This window comes from Cyprinus carpio, chromosome A9 (assembly GCF_018340385.1).
Source record: "Cyprinus carpio isolate SPL01 chromosome A9, ASM1834038v1, whole genome shotgun sequence".
NCBI classification, from domain to species: Eukaryota; Metazoa; Chordata; class Actinopteri; order Cypriniformes; family Cyprinidae; genus Cyprinus; species Cyprinus carpio.
The window spans coordinates 5136068-5142250 of NC_056580.1; the positions used below are offsets into that span (position 1 = coordinate 5136068).

Genomic DNA, 6183 nt, shown 5'->3' on the forward strand with positions numbered 1-6183 from the left:
AAGTTGCTTTAATTGTTTAGCTTTTTTTCTTCATGTTTTTGTTCATTCATTTAGTTGCTTGTAAGAAATTAATTCATTCAACAACAATTTATTAGTTAACTTTTTTTTATTTTGAACTGCAGTTTCAAAAACTGAGTTTCAAAATTTTTCACTTTGCACAATTTACAAAACAAAAATTTGTGCTCCCCACAACTTATAAACAAACTGGCCCTACAGATTTGCCTTTTGTATGCATACTCAGTTACGCCATCACAATGAATTAATTCCAACACAGCAAAGTTATTGGCATTTACATAATTTTCCCACAGTGTCAAACAATCTGTAAAACTTTAAACTTTAAAACTATTTCTTCACAGTAAACCCCATTTTTAAAACATCTAAGATTGCTACTGTCACAAACAAGCATATATAAATGCTACTGACATCCATATATTAACCTCAGTTTTTCATGCAGTATGAAATATAACACAAAGTTCAGCCTACAGTAGACTTCAAATTACAAAAAAAAAAAAAAAAAAAACGTGAACACAATTTCCTCTGGAACAAGTAGAGATTTCAGAAAATATTGTTCTTCAGACGCATTACTTTTTCACTGGGTTTCAGTCCATCAAGTTCAAGAAACAGCTTCTGAAACACTTCACAGGTATATTTAAGTTCCTTGGGGTAACTCAGATTCAGAGCATATATTATGCCCATCAGCAGAGCACAGCACCTTGAGATATCCATTCCATTCAGGATTTTGATGCCCTCAACCACAATGGTTGCCGTCTTTTGGTCAAATCCTGAAGTAGTTTGATCACCGATGATGGCAATTGTCATCACTTGCCTTTCAATGTCTTCCTCAAACTCTTGTGTGTTCTTGTAAAGCAAGAGAAAATATAGATAGCATGTTAGACCTAATGAATTGGATTATTATTGCTGATTTTTTAAGTTAATCTTACTTAATTCAGTTAATCACTGGAAACTTTGTTCTATTTTAACTTTAACTCTATTTTAACTTTTTTAAATTTTATTTTAATGACCATGCACCTAGTAACTCAAATGGCCAAAATAGGTTGCATCAATAAGTAACGATCAAAAATATTTTATCATAAAAATAATAGTAAGTTTCATGAAATAATTCAAATGGTTAAGTGAAAAGCAACAGCCATACACATTTTTACAAGTCTTTTTCCCATACATCTCTTTATTAAACTAAATAGCCCATTGTTATGATATCACTGACCTGGGTAGACCCAGTGTGTGGCCAGTGTAATATACCTAAAATTTGAACTGAAAGAGAGCAGTGCAGGATCTTGACCATCATCAGGCAGCTCCCTACCTTGAATTTCCACATCACTGTGTTGATCTGTGTTGGCTGAACTTACAAACCTTTTTATTATGTCTTCCTTGAAGTCCATCAATGAGTGAGGAGTATGTTTTCGGCTTCTGTGGGAAACAAATGTACCATAAATATTAGTGCTGAAATTGCAGTTCTAAAATATACAGATGACAGTCTCATGTTTTTTCAAATGCCGACCCAGGTGTTCAAATAATTATCTTTCTGTGGAGATTGTCTTGGCATTGCAACAAGGACAAGTAAAAGAGATACTTTCTGCAGATCTGAATCTTTCCTGAGTTCCCTTAGAGTGATGTCTTGATAAATGTGATCTAAGGCTACCCCATGTTCTGAAAGAACAAATAACTTGATAAAGGCATGGCAGTGTTTGCCCACCATGACCATGGTATATCCTGTAATGTTTTAGCAATGCTATTTGTGTTTTGGTTTCAAATTTACACATTTTACACCCCAAAGATATGGGCCAACACCCCATTAGATATGGGCCAACATAAAAAAAAATACTTATCAGCCTAGAATGTCATAGTACATTTGCATTAACTGTTCATGCAAATCTCAGCAACCAGTAGATATTCGTAATTGATGCCAGAAGATTCACTGAACGATAATTTAACAGTAGTTGACTGTATGCCTTTAAGTGCAGGAAAATAAAATACAAATTTTAGGTTGCATAACAACAGTGACCAAAATCCAGAATATCTCTTTCTGCAGGTTGTACTAACACAAAAACACACTGTATAAAAAAAGCAATTAAAAAAAGAATAAAAAATAAATAAATAAAAAACTGCCTCTACCATCTTTTTTACAGAGATCAAAAGTCTGTTAATGTTGGTCAAACAGCAAACTGCCTACAATAAAACTTGAATTCTATCTGTGTGTATGACGACAGATTTTTAAAAATGTGTCTGTGCATTAAATTATTTTCCCATTTACAGTACAAATGAAATTCCCTCTCTGGCTGAGCATATTTTTCAATGAAAACATTTTTACATTCTTATCCACTGCTATCCTGGTCAAATTACACTGCTAACATCAACTGTATTACCAGGTGTAGCTAAACCTCTAGTTAAATGGAGAGAATTTATTTGTAAATGATTACTCACCTTGAAATTACTCACCTTGAAATGTCCTTTGTGTCATACTGGTCAGCCTGAAACATGTCTGAACTTGCTCCTTGCTCGTTAAGTGGGGGAGGAGCTTTGAAATCCTGAACTCAAATGGTGTGGAAAAATTAAGTTATCAAGCCAATTTCATTGGGTTGCTACAACATAAATATTGTTTTAAACTAATCAACACATATATTTATGTTTAAATTCCATACATTATTAAGTTGATGTAATTATCAACATTATTCTGTCATGACAACTCATTAAAATAATGCTGGCAACTTAAAAGGTTTAATCAAATTAACAATTTAGAATTTTTAATTTACAACAATGTATTAAATTATGTAGTGGTAACATATCCCTTGAATTATTTTTTAGAGTGTACAGACTGGAAACTTGTATGCAGTGTGGAGACACATTCAAAAATTGTATTCCAGGTATGCAGTGTTAGTTGTTGCCATGGGGTGTTTTGCTTTCAATGATTAATTAAAACATTACAAAAATAATGAACATTGGAATATTTTTTTTTTCTTTCTTTGCTTACCTGTAGGATATGTAGGTCGAGGAAGAAGAGAGGAGCTCATAAAAATTATTAGTCAATACAACCACGAATGCTTCTTCAACGAATTCCCACAAATCTGTGCTGACCTTCTTTGAGTGTTGTGTGCATGTAGTGCCATAGATGCAAACTCCTCACCTTTCAGTGACAACCCACTTTTATGAGATTTGCATGGATCCAATGAGAGTGGCTCTTACAAGAATACTTGTGATCTTACAAGGGTAAATAAAGAACTGGTTGTTTCAATAAGTTTTGCATAATATTTTCTTTATTCTTTACTTCAAAAACTGTCTGAAAAGGTAATACTTTATGTATTTGAGGTCTGAGATGTGGGAATGGTGAAGAGAGAGAGGAGCAAACATTTTGCATTTTAGCTCCGCATTCAACTAATCAACTAATATTGTCTTACTGAAAATAGCTGGCATAGCACTTCATCTTTTACAACATGGGATTCTGACTATATTTTAATCACATGCAGTTTTCTATTAATGTTCATGATCAGTGGATGAAAGCACACCTTTTTTCTACTTGATTAGAAAATATTTAGTAGACACTTGATTTAATACCACTCCAATAAAAGCAGATGCGCCTACTTATTAATTTGAAGTCAAAGTGGACTACTGAGAGGGGTAAAGAATTAGCCAACTAAGAACACACTTGTTTTTATTCTTACTTGTAACAAGAAACTACGGGCATTGTGAAACGTAAGATTCTATTTTTATTTAGGTATATATAATGTTTTGAAATTAATACAAACGTTCATGCAAATGAAAATATTAAAATAAAGTGTTTGTAACTAAGCATTTAAAGCGTTATTAAAAAAAAAATGTTTTTAGCAGGTTTGTTTTTCCGTCACAAGAATAACTTTATTTACAACTCGATGCGGAAACAATAGTAAGTATGATGCGAATAAGTATGACGTTAATCTACCGAGTCCAATCAAAATGCAGTGGGACCAGATCCAACTCCGCCCCCCTGGATCTTGTGTTCTGCAGTGAGGGACTACTGATTAAAGTACAGAGTCAGTAATCATGCAGCTGAGGCAAAGCCACATTCACATCAGTCATAGGGAGAAGTAAAAAAAAAAAAATGTCCCTGTATTAAAAAACTCACATAATGCAAAACTGTCTGCCATAGGAGAGACCAAAATGTTTCTAACAAGGGCAACTCTACTATTAATTTCAAAGCAATTGTTTCCCGGAGAGCAGGATATGGTCATTCCTTTGTATTGGCATTGCTTAAACTGTGTGCATGTGGAAAATCCTAGTGGAGTAGGTCCAGAGAAATGTGGCTGTTTAAGATGTTCTTCCAATGTTGAACTTTCTTTTGAGTCCCTATTAAAAGTTTGTTTCTCATCCACACGTCTCACAATTTGTTCAACAGGATTTTGAGGTCACTTAACTTAATCCTTTTCAAATGTCCTAAATAATTTTCAAATGGAAAGCATGATACAGAGTCAAGATCACCATATTTACGAGAATCTTGTGCCAAATGTAGAAGGCTGTGTATGTTATATACAACAAACTCAGATCCATAGATTTTAGCAAAATTTGTGACAAAAAACTTCAATAACTTTTCAGCATAATCAAAATAGTCACTGCACAGAACTGGACTCAAAATAATTCTTATGGCAACTGATAAGACTAAAAAGTTATTGTTATATACATGTTTAGGAAATACATTAAACAACACAACAGGACCAGTGTATAACAAAAACTGCCTGAACTCTGTGGCTTTCCATTGACTATATTCGTAAAGGGATCATTGCTTTCTTGAGAAATTCCTAGGTCGTTTCAAGTTCTCAGATACAACAGAAAGATCATATCACGATGGTGTTCCTCATCTAACATTTCATCAAACTGGGCATCTGTTCTCAGGGCTGCTTCCATGTCTGGGTACACTATTTTTCCATTTAAATGAACACCAGGTTGCACACAACGCTCACAAGAGCTGTAACCCGAGTGACCTTTTATACATTTGAGAAAAGCTCTTGCAGGAGCATCACATATAAACACATCAGGCAAGGGAACACTGTAATACTTCTCAATGAAGTACAAGCCTTCTTTTGTGAGTCTTTTAAATTCCTCAACATCATCTTTCATGTACTCATGAACTGATGGTGGTTTAGATGGGGCAGCATACAGACTTATCATGAACGCTTCTGAGCTAGGTAGCTCCTTAAGTATGGACCACAACATGGGAACTTCTGAAAAGTGTTATTCCATCAACATTTAGTCATAGAGTTAATGGGCCTCATTTACGAAATGAATGTACGACAACAAATAAATTTGGCGTACGGTCGTTTCAACGCAAAACTTTTATTTATCAATCAATTTATCAATATGAACGTGAATGGTGGCTACAATCAAATCTCACGTCTTGTCTCAGCTTGTGTACGCAAGTTTTTGAGTTACCTGTACTTGCGCGCAGCATAGTAAATATGGTGGAGAATTGTAGAATGACAACATTTTGTTCGTTTTTATTTTCCTGACCGCCAAACGAAGCTCACTAGTCGATCTTTAACCAGTAAGATTAGAATGTCCTTTTTTTTTGGTTTTATACAGGGCTTTAGAATAGCGAATAACAGCGAAAACCACAGACCATGAGGATTCAGTCATCGCATCATGCACCTGTAGCGCTTCTGTGAAAGGAGAAAAACAGAAACTAAGTCTATAAAAGGAATAAAATAAATAGGATCACACAAAATATATAACAGGCTATAATATAATTAACATTAACAAAAGGAAGAAAAAAAACACTGCAACAAGTATAGGCTATGCTCGTTTTTGTGACACCCTTAATGCATTTTATATCTTTATTTGATTTAATCCATCTGATCGCACAGGTGCCTTGTGCACACACAAATAACATTAGTTCTAGCTTTGCCTAGCTTCAGCCATTCATCATCAAACTAAAATGCAGTCAACCAAACATAAAATTTGCACCATTTAATTTAAAAGGTCCACTGTAAAATCAGCGTGCAGCGCCCAAACAAATATTTTTGCACATGCAAGGATTTTACACAGATATTAAAACATGAGTGAAGTATGAAGCCATATTTAGGCTACATAATGAATAATAGTTATACAGACAAATTTTACAAATATGGCAAAAATGGAAACATCTGGATTCTTGTGGTATGAGACAGGCTTGTGAGCCCAATGCTGTTTGAGTTTTGC

The 6183-nt window shown here is 34.2% G+C and overlaps 1 long non-coding RNA gene across 1 annotated transcript; it reads right to left on the minus strand.

The window, feature by feature from the left end:
* Positions 1–331: 331 nt before the first annotated feature.
* Positions 332–2969, minus strand: LOC122146234. Its single transcript, XR_006160896.1, has 3 exons — positions 2458–2969; positions 1372–1428; positions 332–858 (listed from the first exon to the last, which is right to left on the minus strand). It is a non-coding gene; the product is annotated as an uncharacterized LOC122146234 (long non-coding RNA).
* Positions 2970–6183: the final 3214 nt, after the last annotated feature.